The sequence below is a fragment of the Rhea americana genome, unplaced genomic scaffold (genome assembly GCF_003343005.1).
Source record: "Rhea americana isolate MKP2758 unplaced genomic scaffold, rheAme1 scaffold_65, whole genome shotgun sequence".
NCBI classification, from domain to species: domain Eukaryota; kingdom Metazoa; phylum Chordata; class Aves; order Rheiformes; family Rheidae; genus Rhea; species Rhea americana.
In genome coordinates this window covers 1,743,040-1,761,537 of record NW_028186812.1, presented here as the reverse complement: position 1 = coordinate 1,761,537, position 18,498 = coordinate 1,743,040, and positions in this window count along the sequence as shown.

Genomic DNA, 18,498 nt, shown 5'->3' with positions numbered 1-18,498 from the left:
AGTGTCTCAAAGAAAGACAACTGCTAGGAAGTTATCCTTTTTTAAAAAAAGGAACTAAAAATAAAAAAAGGGATTCTCAACCTCAAGATGCAGTRGTGCAATATTCACTAGATTAAATCCTACATAGAAAAAAAAAGAGATTTTACTGAGCAAAAATTTTTGTTGTCAGGTTTACACATTAAAAGGAGTATACAAAATGAAAAACCCATAGTTACTAGCCTATCTCCAAACCAGATTTTGAAGAAAGGATAGTAAAGCATTTCCTGAAACATCTAACTTTCTTTGTTAGATAACAGCCTTAATTTTCTCTGGGTTGTGAAGAAACAGCGTCTGATTACCAAAGGTCAAGTTAAATGTCACTGGGAAAAACGATGTATTTAAGCCTTAAGTCCAACATCTATTGTTTTATGCTAGGGAAGACTTGTTATTTCTTCATGAGAAATGAAGCCTAATCTGAAGTTTTAAAAGTAACAAGCACTCCCTCTTGCTCACAGTGCAAATCTTTTTTCTTATCTCAGAGTTATCTGTGAGAGTAGTCATGAGCATCTGGGGACCAGGCAGCTCATTTTGTGTAAATCTTTTGGTGGAGATGAAAAAAAAAATAAAATATGTCCTCAATTCTCTTTCAAGATCTCAAAGGTCTTGAAGTCATTACAGCTGATAAAATAGCCTGGACRTAAAAAAATCCATTTCATACTGCATTTGTTTTGTTTCCCATAAACAAAGTCCTGCAAGCAGCTCATTAAATATTTCATGATATCTAATGTAAGGCATGTGGTGTTTAGCTAGCTTTATCCCCTGTTATCTCAGGGAGAAAAGCTCCAATACATTTTAACCTGGTGTACAGACAGTATATGCAGTGGCTCTGGTCTTCACAGAGCTTTTCCATACCTTGTATTAAAAACTGAAGTGAAATTGCTCTAYGTTTTGGTCCACAAAACTTAAAATGAATTCAGCTATACCATCTCAGTTTTTTTTAAAAAATGAACAGCATCCCTGATYCGAGATTTTCTCATGCATTTTGAGGACCTGGGGTAAAATCTGGATTCTACTGAAGTCAGYAACTGTCCTTTATTAATTGTGTAGTGTGCTATGTTTTTACCTCCGGTGCCTTCACCTCTTCACCTATAACAGGGCAGCAAAGGAGGAAAAACTACYCCAAAAATGCCAAAGTGAAGAAGCCTGATCTTTCCTTTCCTGCTGATGGCACCTTCCGCCTACTCTCTCTTCTAAATGAATGTAGGTTATCACTGCATAGCAGCTTTTTTACATTTATTGATGTACATACGATCGTTTTTAGTATTTACCACATCGTTCTACCCTTGTCTTTAACTCAAACTTTGGCATTCTGCAACGAAGGTGACTCCAGTYATTGCAGCGTACTGAAGCTGATATCCTATTCCTTGTTTCTGACTCAAGTCTACTCCTTTTCCTTCCATATTTAAGATAGATAGAACAATTCTATTGTCCTTATTACTTACAATCTATGGCTCCCTCACAGACTCACTTCTGTAGTTCGTGGAAGGGAGGGGGATTATTTCCCATAGGTGAGCGTACTTTATATTTCTCTGTTCTGCCACAAGATTCCCATCATAACCTGCTGTGATAGTTCTTAGTTTGCTTAAATGATAATCTTTTCGTAATTACTGGTGAAAGAAAATCACATGTTGGGCTCATGATTTCTCATGCCTGTGGGGAGGGAAGGAAAGAGTAGAACAGAGAAATAGATTTTAATTGTACCTTTATTACTGTGTCACTTAATTAATGATAGTTCTTCCAGAATTTACTTCATCTGGCAAACATTGTGCTTTTGTAATCCTAATCTTTCTCACTCACTCCATCCTTCCTCATCTTCCTGCTCCTGTGTTTCTCCTAAGCTTCTCTCCCGTATTACTGTGGTCGAGGACACAGAAGCATAGTATGTATCTGACATGCAATACAGTTGTTACTCCATTATGCATTTCTGACAGCAAGAAACACAGTTCTACCAGTTTTATGTAACTGGAATATTTCACTTAACCTGAGCCATTGCAGATTTTCTACTGACAACTACAAGCTTGGCAGTTTTATTTTGAGCATTATGTACTTTCTCAGAAGTGCAAAAGAGATTATTTTATTGTGTACTTTGATATCATTTGCTTCTAATTATACTCCCTGAAATTACTTTCCTGTTATGACATACTGAAGAGTAATAAAAATGTAAATATCATTTTTGTATTGCATTTTTCTGATTGTTTTGGTATAACTGATGCTGACATAAATACCGGAGTAATATTAATAAGGATATGAAGTTTCGCAGTGTTAAAGTGCTCTGTGTACAGTGCTGTGTGTACTCCTGCTGCCCTAATTCAAAATAATTCAGACTCTCTGGCCTTTGCTGTCAAGTGATTCTTCAAAGCTTTATCAGGAAAGATCACTTTTTTGCCTTAAATCTCTCTCTCTGCCTACGTGCAATAATTTTTGTTGGTTCATGAAGTCTGAACCCTCTGTGACAGCAGCCCAGTTTTTCCTGTGGCGGCTGGGCATTTAGCAAGTCCTTCAACAGGATGTCCATAGTTTGCTGGGGGTGCTGAGAGCAGAACTGACTGAAACTTTCCTTGGATATGCCATTACAGCTGCTAGTGTACAACTGGTTTCCATGCCAGACGGTRCCTTTTTCAGTTCTTTTTTTTCCTAATCCACTTTCAGTATTATTTAATGAAGCAGCTGTTTGGGGAATAATGGCTTAGGTGATATGACTAGCAGCATACATAGAAAAGAATAATGACTCTGAAGATGAAGATACCTGCTATTAAATTTTGGTAACAAATATCTCTTCCATTTTTTCATACCATGTCTTTGAAAAACAAGTAAAGATGCCTCACATATTCCATCTGAACATCATTTTTGGCTGCCCATACCTCTGACAGTACATAACCATTAAGGCTGATTTTCTTATGCATAGTTTCTCACTCAATTTTGAAGTGTAAACTTAGCCATTATACAAAAATGAAGTTGGTGAATAGTTGCTGGAGAGTTCAATTTCTCCGTCTTCCTCATTTTCAACCTGTTACCTGACAGTTTAATTTGTGTTAAGTGGTTCCATTGTTGTGAGGAATAGTGTATAATCATTTTTCTTATTCATCATTCCTGCATCATTTTTATATTATATATTTAATACTAGTTCTTTTCTTTGAACTTTTTCTAGTTCTCATATGTTATAGCAAAGATGACCAGCTGTAGATTTTTACAATTTTAGCCAACTTTTCAAAATGACTCTAAGCTATGTTTCCTTGCCAATAATTAGCAACTGTCAGTGCAAAAATGTCTGAATAGAATTACTTTTTTCCTRTGTTCATTACTTTGAACTAATACCATCGGAAGAACAGCAGCGAGGCTGCTGTGAATCTGCGTACTAACTCCTGACTTTACCAAATTTGGCTGTCTGAAACAGGGGTAAATATAAATACACTGGAAAATTAGGGGAACAGAAGTGGGCCATAGTTCTTTAGGTACCCCCTCTCTCCAAGCAGACTCCATAACATGTACTCTGCAGAGACCTAAGAAAGGACAGAGCAGGATCCTAGGAATATTACGCTGTGAAAAGCCCTGAAAACATTTAGCTAGCCTAGATGTTGAAACGACTGATATTCACCCTGTGAAGAAAAGAGGTTGTCACTTGGACTTGGGCTCTGGACTGGGGTTGCTCCTAGAGTAACAAGATGGAGTGGGCTGCACTCTGTATAGGTGACATCCTAGATGAAGAGACAGAGGAGAAAAAAATCCTCAAGGCAGGAAATAATAGCAGGTAGTAGGCAGAGGCCTCAGTGATCTTGATGTTCCTACAGTTTGGACATGAGAAGCCTGTGCCTGTTATTTGCACATAAATTATTAAGGAGGGCACTGCAGGAAAATATACTTTGGAATAGAAAAGAGAAGTCCCAGCAGGTTAGGAACTACTTGCTAGGTTGACCCATTGACTATTCTGGCATCATATTTGCAGATTATACCACACACAGGCCTAGGAGCATTGACCAGTTTACTGTCCTCCAGTGTCACTTCTGGATAGAGTAATGTGCTTGCAGAAAGTGTCTAAAGTTGAGACGGCAACATTTATTTAGCTGTTATTGAGTGTGCCAATGCTGATTTTGCTGTGCAACCAAAACCAGCTCCCGTTCATCTATCTGCATGCATACATGGAAAAGTCCATTTTGTATACACTTTGGGGTATGTGTGTTTCATAAATTTGTCTGGTATGTCTAATGTTTCTGTGGGAACACCATGATTCACTTTGTCTTGAAAGATAAGTGACAGTTTTTCTGATTTCAATAATTGTATGAGCCAATAGGCATAACAAGATGTACATCCTGTCTGTGGACTTCCATCTCATTTTGGAATGTGTTATGTCAGCCATCATGTTTGTCTTATTGCAGTCCACGCTGAGTGGTAATACTGACAGCAGTGTTGTCTTTATGACAATGCTGATAATGCATATCCTTATCTCTTCCAAGGTGGTTATCCAAGATTCTCACTTTGCCAGTTTCCAAAGTGTCTTACTGTCCTTTTCTTGAACAGACAATCTAATGTCCTTCTTCCCCCTGCATCCTCCTGTGATAGCAGCCTCCATTGCTGGGAGGAACAAAGCTGTTGCTACAGAAACAGAATCAGCTCTTCACAGGTCATGACAGCAGCCCTGTGCACATGAAGGTTTTGCAATTCATGCCATGTGTCCAGCACAATAGGCTTCTGTCAAAATGTGTTTCTCACCTGTGATTAGAGGTTTTGAAGAGTGAATGCATTTGACCAATGTTGCAAATAGCTGAGGTCCAACTGGATCATGTCCTGTTCCTCAAAAAAGCTCCACGTAAGGGTGTTCAGAGTTGTTGGTCAGGTAGATGCCTGAGAATTTCTATGAAATGCTTAAATTCAGGAAGGGGGGGTTAAAGTCCTTACCCTGMTACTCTTCTCCTTTTTCCTACATTTTTCACTCTTTACTTCCAGTGCATTTCATGGTTAGACACAAGAACTGTAAGAATACCAAAGTCGTGGACTGGTGATAGAGGACAGCATAGTCCATATGGGCAGCATGGAAGACTATAAGTAAGCCCAGATTTATCTTGCTCCAGCTGGAAAATGAAGGACCGGGCAAGTATAAGGGAGCTATCAGGCCTGCAATGTGAACACGGCTGGGTGAACTGACACACRATACACGTGAACCCAACTGGGTAAAATCTCAGCACTTATCTTTAATAGCAACCACAATGCAGTCATAGTGGCTTCAGTGGGAGTTGGTTTGGACTTGTGCTTTGTGTAAGTAAGTGTAAACCAAAACACTTAAAATTTGTAGTAGATAATGTTTTGAGAGCACAGAAAGGTAATGGAATACATCARTTAACAAAAATATTATCAGTATAAGTCATAAGAGGACAAATTAAGGCACTTAGTTCTGCTCCAGACTAAACCAAAAATGATTTAATTTCTGTGGGTCGTTTATGGACAAAAAATTAAGTGTTTGCTCAAGCTTTTTGCTGAAACATTGGACATTGGCACTTAAATCTAGCCACATATTGTATTTCAGGTGCAATTCAGTACAACTGAGGAAACACTCAGGATTTTGTGCACTTCATTAGCTTGTCAGCAGAGGATCAGAGAGTCATCTCTGTAAACTGACATAAATCAGTGGCAGTGACGGTCAGCCTCCAAGAATTTAACTGAGATTTAAATAATGTCCTTGAGTGGGTCTTTATGTAGGCTGTTTGCAGAGGAGGAGAAGTCCAGCCTAATAGAAGATTGTTTTATCTTTACCTGAAGAAGATAATTGTTCTTCTTGCCTCTTATTCATTGAAATATGGGTAAAATTGAAGCAAACAGTAAAAAGCACAAAATATGACTCACTGGGGTTAGAAGACAATAGAGGCTTAGTCTCATTAAAACCCTCAAAAAAAAATCAAATCAAACAAGAACAACTCAGAGCATGGTTGTAAGAGCAATGATTGTAAAAGAATGCTATATAGCATCTTCTCTGCTCTTGCTTATTGCACAAGTCTGCTGTGTGCTTCAGCCTGAAGGCAGAAGAAGCAGCTTTCACTCACCCCTCCTACACTGTGTGGGACTGTCAAATGGCAGCCTTTGAAAGTAATCATTATTATGACATGACAAAAGTTAAAAAAAAAAATGATAGCAGGTTTTTGCAACTTATTCAAGTTGATATTTGTGCTATTTTCGTTTGTGTGGTCTCTTCTACGGCAAATATAAAAAGTCTCTGAATGAAAGAAMGCTTTAAAGTGCAACTTTTACAAGAGACACTTTTTTCTTTTCTTTCTTTTTCTTTTCTTTTTCTTTTTTGACTAAACTCTTTCCCGACTTGCTGGGAAACTGTAATCAGGTGATGTAAATGTCTRGGATGAAAAAGTACAGCCTATAATCGTGCTACAATTCTGATTATCCAATACCCACATTTATTATTATTATTATTTAATGGCAGGCTTGATTTTAAAAAATRTGATTAAGCTTAATTTGAATTCAGGCAGTGGTAGCTGTTTTATTTTATTAGAGTAAAATGCTGTTTCTCTGCTTAGCAGACTTTTACAACAGTCAAGTTTTGTTAAAAATCTAAATCTTTTATAATGTTTTCCATGTAGCTAAGGAATGACAGCTGTAGATCCCTTCTAAAGTGCATGTAATATCTTCTCATATTAAAAATTAGCTTTAAACATGAAAGTTTTTGGTCCTCCAAAACGTTACCTGGAAAACCCTGCTTTGGAGTAGACATATGTTAGTCCATTTGGACAAAATTTTGATATTCACTTGAAGCAGTCAGTAAACTTCAGTGAGTAGGATCTTTATCCTGGGCAGTTTAATATGAAAAAAGGATAAGAATTTATCCCCCACTGGAGATYCGTTCATCCACATATGTCACAAGTCACTGTGGGGCTTTTCAAGATGTTAATTGTAATTACAGCCACAGTTTCCCAACTCATATTCAGACAAATTCTTGACGATGCATTATATTTTAAATGCTTGCTTATCTACTGCTAACACCTATGAGATAAATATATATATATATATATATATATATACACACACATATACATACATATCTGTATATATAAATATAGATTTACTTTCCTGGAAGGGTAATCATATGTTTTGAAACTTTGCAGGAAGACTCAAATCATTAAGGGAAATAAAAATTTTGTTAATATTGTTCTCAGTATCTTCATCTGATTACTGTTCTTATAACTCACTGTCAGTATACATTCATATCCGTTTATTGTAGTAAAGTATTAGTGCACAGTCAAGAAGAAAAATGATGACACATGTTTTGTGTTCTCTGTCTTCTCAAATTCCCATGAYCCAAACAACAGATTCCCAGATTAGATCACTTCAAACTTCCTGGCCTGTGGGGAAAAATTTCCATATTCACATGTGATTCTTCCTGAGCCAGACGTAGAGCTCTGTAGGTAACTCTGATCACACTCCATGCTGTTTAACACATTTCTGCAGATCTATTTTTGCTGAAGACTTTTTCAAGACAACGTGGACCATGCCTACAGAAGCAGARAGTGATGCAAACTGAGTCTTCTCTGCCTGTCTAATGCCATGAGCAGCTGCAAGATCTGCATCTTAGCTGCCCCTTAGAGCACCCTTAAGGGGCTACTTGTAACCTGCACTACCTGAAGTAGTAGTAGTATCTTCATCCCTGGTGTTTCTGAATTATCTCAACAGTGACAAAAGTAGCCTGGGAAAATCTGTAAACTTAATTTTCCCCTAAGTTTAACCTTCTGTATCACTTGCTAGGTATGTGAGGTTTTGGCTTATATACTTTGCTGCAATGGATGACTGCAACCAAACCAGAACTCAGCACAATTTATAAAATTCATAATTATCTGAATTACTGTGTCTAGTTCTGGGCCTCCCAGTACAAGAAAGACATGGAACTACTGTAGAGAGAGTCCAGTGTAGGGCTACAAAGATGATCAGAGGACTGGAGCATCTCTCTTGTGAGGAAAGGCTGTGAGAGCCGGGTCTGGTCAGTCTGGAGAAGACTGAAAGGGKATCTTATCAGTGTCTACAAATACCTTTAAAGAGAGTGTCAAGAGGATGGGGCTGGACTCTCTTCAGTGTTGCCAAGTAATAGGACAAGAGGCAATGGGCACAAACTGAAATGCAGAAAGTTCCACCTGAATATGAGGAGGAATTTCTTCACWATGAGGGTGACAGAGCACTGGAAGAAGTTGCCCAGAGAGGCTGTAGAGTCTGAAGATATTCAAAGCCTGCCTGCCTGGATGCAACCCTGTTTAACAYGCTCTAGGTGACGCTGCTTGAGCAGGGGTTTTGGACTAGATGCTCTCCAGAGGTCCTTTCCAACTTCAACCATTCTGTGGTTCTGTGATCCTGTGATTCTATGAGTTTTCTGAGGAAAATCACAGCCGCTAAGAAGTCTAACAAAAGGTGTATCATGTTACATTGGTATGATTTTCTAACTTAATGTTCCTGTTCTTACATTTCATTCCTTTGTAAGGGTTATTATAGGGGGCAGGGTTTTTTATTTTTGTGTAGATTTCACCTTCCAAAAAAATCAGTAAATTTGGATTCATTATCCTTTTAGTCTGCACGCTAAGTACTGACTTAATTTCTAAACATGCTTCTCTTCCTCCTATTTTGTTCTAAAGATATTTTAATTCACYTATAGCTTTCATGGTAACTTCCTTTTTTGTGAAAAAGATTTCCTTAAGCAAAAAGGGGTTGGGCCTCTGTAGGACCTCAGATTACCAGGTATTTTAAAAGGAAAGAGAAAAAAAGAAGTATCTTCTGCCTCTGAGATCTTAAAGTTTAAGCTAAGACTGTCAGTAATCATCTGCTATACTATCAACAGGTGAGTAGAGTCTGGGACAGTTCCTAAACTGCATATCCTGGGAAGAAATGTGTTAGCAGGAACCAGTTTTGGGTTAGTTGAGGATTAAAACCAAGGACAATAGCATTGAGTAGTCAATTCAACCCTTTAGAATCTCCTGCCTATAGCTTCTCTTAAGTTTATGCTTAGAGAATATAATGGAATTTTGCATAATAAGGCATTGTGTAACAGCATCCACATACCAGGGAAGYCCTTAGAGGTTCTGCCATGTATCACCCCGCCTATATCTCTGCATTAACTTTGTCAAATACTTCSACTGATCTATATATTTACTAATTCATTCTTTTCTCTATTTCAATTTAATACCTAATTCCTTGTGTGATAACTGGTGATAGACTGAGAGGTAGAAAGCCTGGAGTCTTCTGTCTGCCTCCATAAAAGGCATGACATGACACGAGAAGCAGATGAGATTCCACTGTTGAGCTTTTTTGCCTCATATAAGATCTTTGAAATTAAGTGCTCAGGGTTCGAGTATCTGTTTCCACACAGACAAATGTAATTCCACYGATTTCATACAGTCATCCATGCCTGCATTTTGACTCTGAGAATACCCATGCTAACACTGATTAGATGATGTGTGAATCAAGCTGTAGAAACCTTTCTCCAGGAAGCCAACTTGATACTACTCATTGCATGAAGACAAACTCGGAGAAGGACTTCCAAGCATTTTGAGATAAACTGCATTTGAACTAATAGCTACAAAATCAAAGACTGGCTAGAAAACCCTGCCAAGGACACTGCCTGTCAGCAAGCAGTGAGGRCAGGCTGCTTTGCAAGGGAAGAAGAGCTGGGAGTTGAGATTGACAGCAAGGCCAGGAGAGGCCATGGAGTCACCACTAAGGGCCCAAAGCGCCAGCTCACTTTCCTGAGAGAGAAGTGCCAAGCGGGTCAGTGTTCACCCAGCAAATCCAAAGTGATGAGGCAGATTCACAGTAAAGCCARAAACCCAAGACAGTGGTTCAGGATCAGCAGCCCCCCTGAGGCTTCCTCCAGGTCCTTCTACACAAYAGCTCTTATCAGCAATCTGGCCTTGAGCATGGCCAGTTGAGCTTCTGGAAGAGGGAAATGCTCTCCAGACCCTTTGCTACAGGGCTCACTAGTCTCCCACTAGACTGTAAAAAGTCCTGAGCTCCAGATCCAAATCAACATCCTGGCTCCTGGCTCCTGGCTGTTGGAGTGAGACCTAGGTGTGTGTCAGCCCCCTTCCCTCAATGCCTGGATTCTTGTTGAATGGAAATCAGCACACTGGTCACAGGGGAACCATGATGTACCTTCARATCTTTTTCCCTTTGACAACTTCTGGGATTCTAGGATTTTATAGATGATGTGTTTCCTTTTTTCTTCAGTTAATCTTTTGTTAGACAAAAAAAACCCCACAAAAAACTGTAGTAGATCATCTGCAATCATGCATTCTGCCTTTGCAAACTTTCATGGTGAAAACACAAATACTTGAATGTCATAACAGTTAATTCTTGCTTTTTTTGAGACTATATTTACATAAACTTCCATTTCCAAAGTCCCCTCATTTCAGACACTATACACAAGCAAAGAAAGCTGTATGCTAGCTTGGCAGTGCTGTCAGGATACTGGTGGTCCATTTTTATTCAGTGAGTAAAGAATTCACACAGACTGTGAATAGCAGATGGACTTTCTTGCACACTTACAGGATCCTAGCTACCATGGTCTGAGCTATTCTGGGTTCTGCCTCTTGTCTCTATCCTCTTGGTTTTAGTCTCTTCTGGGGGGATGTATTTAAATGTGTGCTGTGCCACTGAGAACACGCATCTGAGTGATGGAGCCACTGGCAGACTGGAGTATACAGAATGTGTCTATATACTGCTTGAAAAAAAAATAAAATAGGACTAGAGTATAAACTCAAGTTTGTGTCCCATGCTCATCTGTTCACCCCCCTGGCTCTGCTTTGAATTGCGTCATTCAGCTCTCCAAGGTAATTTTGCTMTAGAGGGAACTAGCCCTGGGCAGAGTGGATGCAGGCTGGTTGATGCCTCCTAGCCTTGTAGCTAAGCAGTGGTCCTTATCCTCTTTTATTTAGCAGAAWGGATGTTTTAGAGATTACTATCTTAGAAGTGATAGTGAAATATGCTGTCATCTAATACTTTCCCCATTCTCAAACTCACTCCAGGTGCTCTAGCTTCCTGCTCACCTCAYAACAGTGGACCTACTGCCTTTAAAAGGCTTGCACTGCTTAGCCATATGTGTCCCCACTTGGCAGTTCCTTAAAAGACTGCCTATGCCAGATGCCCCTTTTATTCAGTCTTTTTTATAGCTCTTCTAGTGACATACTTTCTCTTCTTCTTTCACTATGGCTGAGTGAATATTTAAGAAGTACTTGCTAGGTAGAACTGCTTCAGTAGAAAGGATTTCAGATGTCCCAAAGCAGAATGCATTGCACCTTGGGCAGTCCACTGAGAGCTGTGAGATTTCAACACATTTCTTGACRCCAAGAATGAGAGTATGAACTACCTAGACAAGTTCTCTTTCTGCATTCTCTTGTTCTTTCTTTCACTTCCAACATATTTTTTTTTACTTCAGTCCCTCTGTTTCTTTTTTTCTGTGTCAAATACCTGAGGATAAATTATTCTACTCTAAATTTAATATTTTTCTTTTGTTCTTTTTATTTTGATGAGAGTATTTTTTCAATATTTTGGATTGACAGACAAATGGAAAATTTAATTATTCTTATAAACTTAATGCTATTGGCTTTGTTGCACACATGGGACTGTGAATGAGCAAGGTACTCAGGAGACAAAAAATAAAGCACATAAAATGTCCAGTACCTTTTATTTGTACTATTCGTTTGGAAGCAAAATTGTCCAGGCCAGTGGATAAAATTTAGTTCAATTTACTAAACTTGTTTTTCTTCGGATAATGAAATTCTCAGGCCAGAGGGAAGAACAAAATTCTCAAAATATTGGCTCTGAAATAAGAGATTAGAGAGGTAAAACATTTTGCAAAATATACACTCAAAGATTATAAGGTCAGAAAGAGCCATTAAGATGCTGTATTCTGACCTTTCACATAGCACAGGCAAAATAGTTCTTTCATGTATTATTGTGTATTTGAATGACAACATAAAAATATCTTTCAGCAAAACAGCCAGTTTAAGTTTAAATACTTCTAGTGTTTCAGAATTCAGCATAGGCTTTAATGTTTAAATTGTGTACCCTGTCTTTCATTGTCAGTGTTTCCTTCCTCACATAGATTCTCACAAGCTGCTCTATTCATCCTAGAACCTCCTCTTTGATAAGCCAAATAGAATGAGTTATAAGACAGATACTCCAATCTTTAATCTTTGTTATGGCTCCTCCCTGCACTCTATATAATTTTTCAACAGCCTTTTGGACACCTAGAACGTGACTCCATGACGCAGGGAGTCATACTCCTGACACACATAAAAACATGATTTTCTATCTTCATATTGGAAATTTCCTTTATTTTATATCCTGGGATTCTTTCAGCTCTTTGGACAATGTTGACATAATTGTTTATATTCAGATTGTCCACTATGATCTTCAAGATCTTTCCAGATTATTATCTAGATTGGATTTCGTAATCTAGGATGTGAATTTATACTTATCCCCCTACCTTCACATTTTACCTGTCTAAGACTGCTTAACGCCATTCTCTTTATCAGTGATGAGTCCTTTTCACTCTTCCCCTCTGTCACACTATGATCTACAAATCTTATCTGCAATAATGTTGTGYTTCCTTCCAGGTCACTGAGAATAGTATTAAACATCACAGAAGCAAAAATAGGTCTCTGGAGGCTCTCACAAGCAGCATACACACTTGAAGATTATTCATTTACCATTATCTTTTGAGGTCTATCAGCTCACTAATTTTTAATCCATTTATCATGGGAAATTTTTCTGTTGTCCTAGTTTCTTAATCAAAGTGTATAATATCAAGTCAAGTATTTTCTCCTCTGCTGATGTTAGATCAATGCTGTTATCTTTATTGACCAGCCTTCTCTATTATAAAGAGATCCTAATTTAGCTGAACAAGCCCTAGTTTTCATGAACTCCRTAAGTAGATATTAGTAAAATTAACTTCCCTGAACAGTCTGGTGAGGACAGTATATAGCAGAGGGCCCTGTCTAATATGCTCTAGGTGACCCTGCTGAGCAGGGAGGTTGGACTAGATGATCTCCAGAGGTCCCTTCCAACCTTACTGATTCTATGATTCTGTGAATATCTCCTTCCTTTTTCAGCCATCTGGGTCTATACTCAGGAAACTTGGGCACTTGAACTTCATATAATAGGGAGTGAAGGTTGAAAGAGTCATACCCCCGTGGCTGGTGGAGTGTACTGGGGCTGTGCCCATGTAGGCGGAGCAGACTCTAGCATGCCCAAATCCCTCTTTCCAGAGGATGAGAGAAGTGTGATGGGTAGATGATAGATCTATCACAACTTTTCTGATTTGTTCCTACCCTCCTCTACCTGTAAAGTCATAGTGACTGGATAGGGTCACCAAAACCAGCCCTTGGAGTGGCAGCAGGACATGCCTTTCACTGGCTGCCTCCTCTGTTCTCAGCCTTTTCTGACTCTTTCCCCTCTTTTTGTGTAGTAGCAGAAGCTGGGGGAGGTGGCAGTAGTGTGATACTCTTGGTACCTCCTTGGTATGGTTCTGCTAGCACTGGGATTCRCTGTTACTGAAGAGATATAAGCCCCATGTGTCAGCACCTTGGATTCCTCCTCTACTACTATGTGCCAGAGCACAGGAATTCTGCTACACCTGATAGTGGTAACAAAATCACTCCTTTGTTAGTGATACATATCATCATCCTTGATTTACAGTGGATAGTAACAGGTAAAGAAAAAGGATTATGCTATTATAAAGAGCACAGAATGTGACCTGTAACATACAACATTAGTATGTCCACTTCAATAGTTAGACCAAAGGACATTTTACTTTTGTAGATGCTGTGAGATGACRATAATTTAAATATGCAAGCCAGGTGCCTTAAGGAACATGAGTCACAGACTGTCAATRAGCAAAACTTGATTTTGACCTTGAAGACTGCAGAATTTTTTTCCGGACTATTAATCACTCTTCATGAAAGGATTTGTTGTTGCAAGGTATTGGGACTCAAAACTCAAAGAATTTAAGGACTAGTTTCAATGTAAGCATGAGAGTAGTGCCAGTGCAGTCAGTGGGACTTTATCTGTCATCCACACAAGTGGGCTGCTACGGCAGAGTGAGACTTCTCAGCTTCTTGCAAGATCAAGTGTTACGGCAGTGTACAGCTCCCATTGAGCTGTAAGTTTAATCGCTCTGCAAAATATTTCTCTTCGGGTACCAATTTCAGGRGAGCTATTGATTTCACATCTTTCAGTAGCTTTTCCTGCTGCATTTATGACTGTACTTTCTTATTTATCTGAATGTTACATGAAATAGATATTTGAAAGAACAAGCACAAACAGATAGGAGATCCTCTTTATTTTGTGGACTAATTCCCTTGTATTATTATTCAGAAACTGTATTCTATTATAAATATCTTATAATGTAATGATTTAAATATTTGATTAGCAACATAATAATTTTTATTAAAATTTGGCTGTATGYGTCTGCACACCACACACAGTTTGTTACTTGCCTGTAAGTGATTTTTCCTTAGCAAGTCAACACACTGTGCTCATTTTTTTCCTCAGTAATCTCTTCCTTTTGAGATCTCCAGCACTATAATCCCTTCCTTCTACATTCTATGGATTTAGTCTTCTTTTCCAGCATGACAGACTTTAAATAACTTAATGATTAGGTGTCTGCAAAATCCTTGCCTATATTATAAATAACAATATGTAGTCCTTYGTGAATACTGAGAATGTAAATCAGCATTACTCTTGCTGTTTGTAATATCAGAAAAACCCACAATTGAATTACAGCCTTATGTTCAGCCATGGACCATGAAATTAGTGGGTAATAGCAATGTACTGAAACTCATACCCTTTAAAAAGGATCAGGACTAGAAATTATCAAAAATGTACTTTTATAAAAACACCCTTTGTATGTGGCCTGAGTTATTGCTGTGTCAGATAGAAGAACAAGACTTAAAAAATCTAGTCTACATTTGATATCAACTGGTTATTAGCTAGTGTAAAGACATTTGGTTTTCAAACCGAAAATAGCCACATAAAAAAACTGCTGCATAAGCCTGCATTAAACTTTTTCATTTTTTATGGTGACTTTTATGTTATGTTATTGTCTGTTACTGCTATGTCATTTTGGGAGAAAGTACCTGCGGAGAGGGGTGAGGACTAAATCATATTAATTCAGCAGGTATAAATCTCAGATAATGAGTGACCTCTGCGGCAGTACCCTAGACGTGCGTGAGCACAGCACAGCACGGGAATGCCCCCCTCTTTGCGCTTTGCACAGGACAGGGCGCTTGCAGGCTTAGCAACGGGAGCACTTCGCTGTGCAGCAGCCTTGCTCCTGAGGCTGCACTGTGAGATGGCCTTGAAGGTAAACGCCGTAAGGATGGAAATCTAACCTGTCTGCAGTAGAGTTGTATGTACAATCAACCTATGGGCTGATGCTTGCCCACAAAACACTGGGCACRTTTTATGTTTTCCTCTCATGAGTTACAGCAGAAAATTCAGACCATTATCCAGGTCTGACACCAGGAGGTGCAAAGAGTCCTTCCTGCATGGCTAGGTTAGGCAGTTACCTGAAGTAATTAGCTTAGGTGCTGAGGTGCTCTTCTGTGTATGGGTTTAAATCATCTCAGGGCAAAAAGAACCTTTTCCCCAAGGACTCATGAATGGTTTAATAACCTAAGTGTTACAGTTTTTGGGCAAGTCCACTGGCTTCTCCAGCAGCTGTGGTTTGTGCGGCATGGACTCTGCCCCAGTAGGCATCTACCTGCTGTTCCAGGATCGCGAGCAGCTCTGGCTGGAGTGCTTCAATCCTAAGAGGACCAAGACTTCAGACACTTTCCYGTGCTCAGCATTTTCAACAGCACAACACCTACCTGGTCTGTGGGGGCACTCTGCACCGAAGATTAGGAGGAATCGAGGTGACACAGCAACACCCCAGYCCAGTGTCCAAGCTGATGCCACTCCAGCTTCAGCTTTGGCCTTGCTTTAATCCTAGAAGTTCTCCCTGTGAGTGCTCTATTAGTCRTATGAATGAGAAGAAACCGATTGGGATCTTCAAGCAGGCATGCTTGTCTTTGATTAACACACCCCACCAGAAACCAGCATGTCTCTTTTTCACTCTCCCTCATCCTTTTGAATTTGGTTCATTTTCTTAATTTCACATTGGCCTCATTTACAGTACCTGAGGCCATTGTTATCCTTTCTGTACATGTAGTAGGCAGTATCTAATGAGTTGCTATGAAATCCCTTCCTCTTTTCATMTCTGGAACATCTATTAGTAACTTTAAACAACCACGTTTCATCCCTAAAGCAAATCTGATTATTTTTGTAGGTCACTGTTACTCCAAAGTTTAATTTTCTATCTATTATTTTTCATATAAATTAATAGTAACAAAAAAGCATCTTTAATTAGGCTCTAATAGGGCTTTATTTTAACCTGTTAACATGAATAAATCAAACAACAACAGTCCTAAATATTAGTGGGAAGAAAATATTCAAATGGTTTTAAAAAAGTACCTCCAAAGTCTACTGGGTGCATAGTTTCACCAAAAMGGGATCTGAAGTACACAGAAAATGTAAATTGAAAAGATTAGTGAAGCAGGGTTAAGTTTAAATGAAGACCATAAAATTCAATRTGCATAAATCTGAGCCAAATTCCTAAATACATCTAGAGAGGACAGCATTAAAATTCAAAGGTTAAGAATAACACCATGGTATTTGGCACATCTGTTGCTCTTTTTATCTGTGGGTCTGAAAGCACTTTCTGAATAGCCATTCTTGCTGTGTTGAAGGAGATTTTTTTCATCATCAGTTAAGCCTGAGTGAGTGACTTGTCCAAGTTCAGATGTAAAGTTACAAGTAGCAAAGGAAGAGGCTGAAAGAAGAGCTTGCAAGCTGAAGATCTCAGGACCTTTGTACATATTCAGTGATTGAATGAAGTCCTCTGTTCCTAGAGGTTAACCCAGCCAACCTCATATCAACATTTGGCACTGCCGACTTTGAAAAAATGAAATTTCAAATAATTTTAGATGAAGCATTGAGAAAATTGATAATGTTTTGCTTCATAAATCATGAAACACAGCCTAAAAGCTTAGCTGAAATGAGTTTGTTGATACCAACTGTCTAAATGGAATAAACAGCCCATCAAACATGCTGTAATGAATAATCACATGAACTTCCATTAAGATCTTAAGAGAAGAACCATAGYTTAATGAAGTAGCTCTTGGACAAACAATCAGGCAGTATCATACAGGTATGATTCATGTGCTTGGGAAAGTATGTTTTTTTTTCTCTGTTTATTCAATGTACATACAAGTAACAGGAAAAAATCTATTACGAGTAGTGTTATGGATCTCATTTTTACCCATAAACTCATGATAACACTGAAAAACAAACCAAACTGTCAGCCCTACTACATTTTCAAAACAAAACCAGAATATCTATGCTTGACATTAACTGCTTGCTTTAAATTCATTTCATTCTTCTGAAACATAAGAGAATGTACATAACTCAGTTTTAGATTAGAATGTTAAATGCACATTTCCAGCTTAATAAAAGCAAGCAAACCAAAAAAACTCCTCTTTGAAAGTGTTCCAATTTTATCACTATGACTTGCTGTAACTGAAGTAGACTCAAAATATTATATATAGCTTATTTTCTTTACAATTTAGGAACATTTTTGGTTTAATTATTTCCCTGTCAGAACATATCTTTCAAAACCCAGTGTAGAGTTAATAGGTGGCAAAAAGAAAATCAATCAAATTTGCTCTCCCTCTCAAATTTTATTGCAGCAATAAAGTCCATAAATATGGCAGGAGGACTGCAGGGTGGAGGAAGAATTTCATTTTAACTATTTTTTATTCACTATGTTTCAAACTGACAGTTCTTGAACCTAGTTATTATTGTTTAGCAGAAATAGTTCTCATATTGAGACAACTTAGGTGAACACAATTTCTATTTAAAATACTGCAGTACTGTTGAACATCTGTACTCTTTGTAAAGCATTATGTCACATTTTACATTAAGGTTCAATTTATAAAAAGGTTAATGAATTATAAGGGTATATGTTAGCAATTAGTATATCAAATAACACAAGTACAATGGGTTATGTTCCAGCTTTTTGCTGTCTATAATGCCTTAATCTTCCACAACACATGCTGCTCATGTCTAAATATGTATGTAACCCATACCATTYACCAACAGAATGGTATTAGTATAAAAATCATATTTGGCGATCAGTTAGGCCTTTTTTATCTGTATCAGTATCTATGTATCTCTACCACCTATGCACATAATTGAAGGAAATTTCACAAGGAGAAAAGATTAAGCTAAATGAGTGCTCCCTTTCTCTGTGTGTCCTTTGACTTGGTCAAAGAGTTTGTTTTTCCTTGGATTTTCAGGAGTGCCTCTGACRCCCACTTTGCCATCCTGCTATGTGACATCTGCTGGAAAGCAGCTCTGCAGAGAAAGACCTGGGAGTGCTGG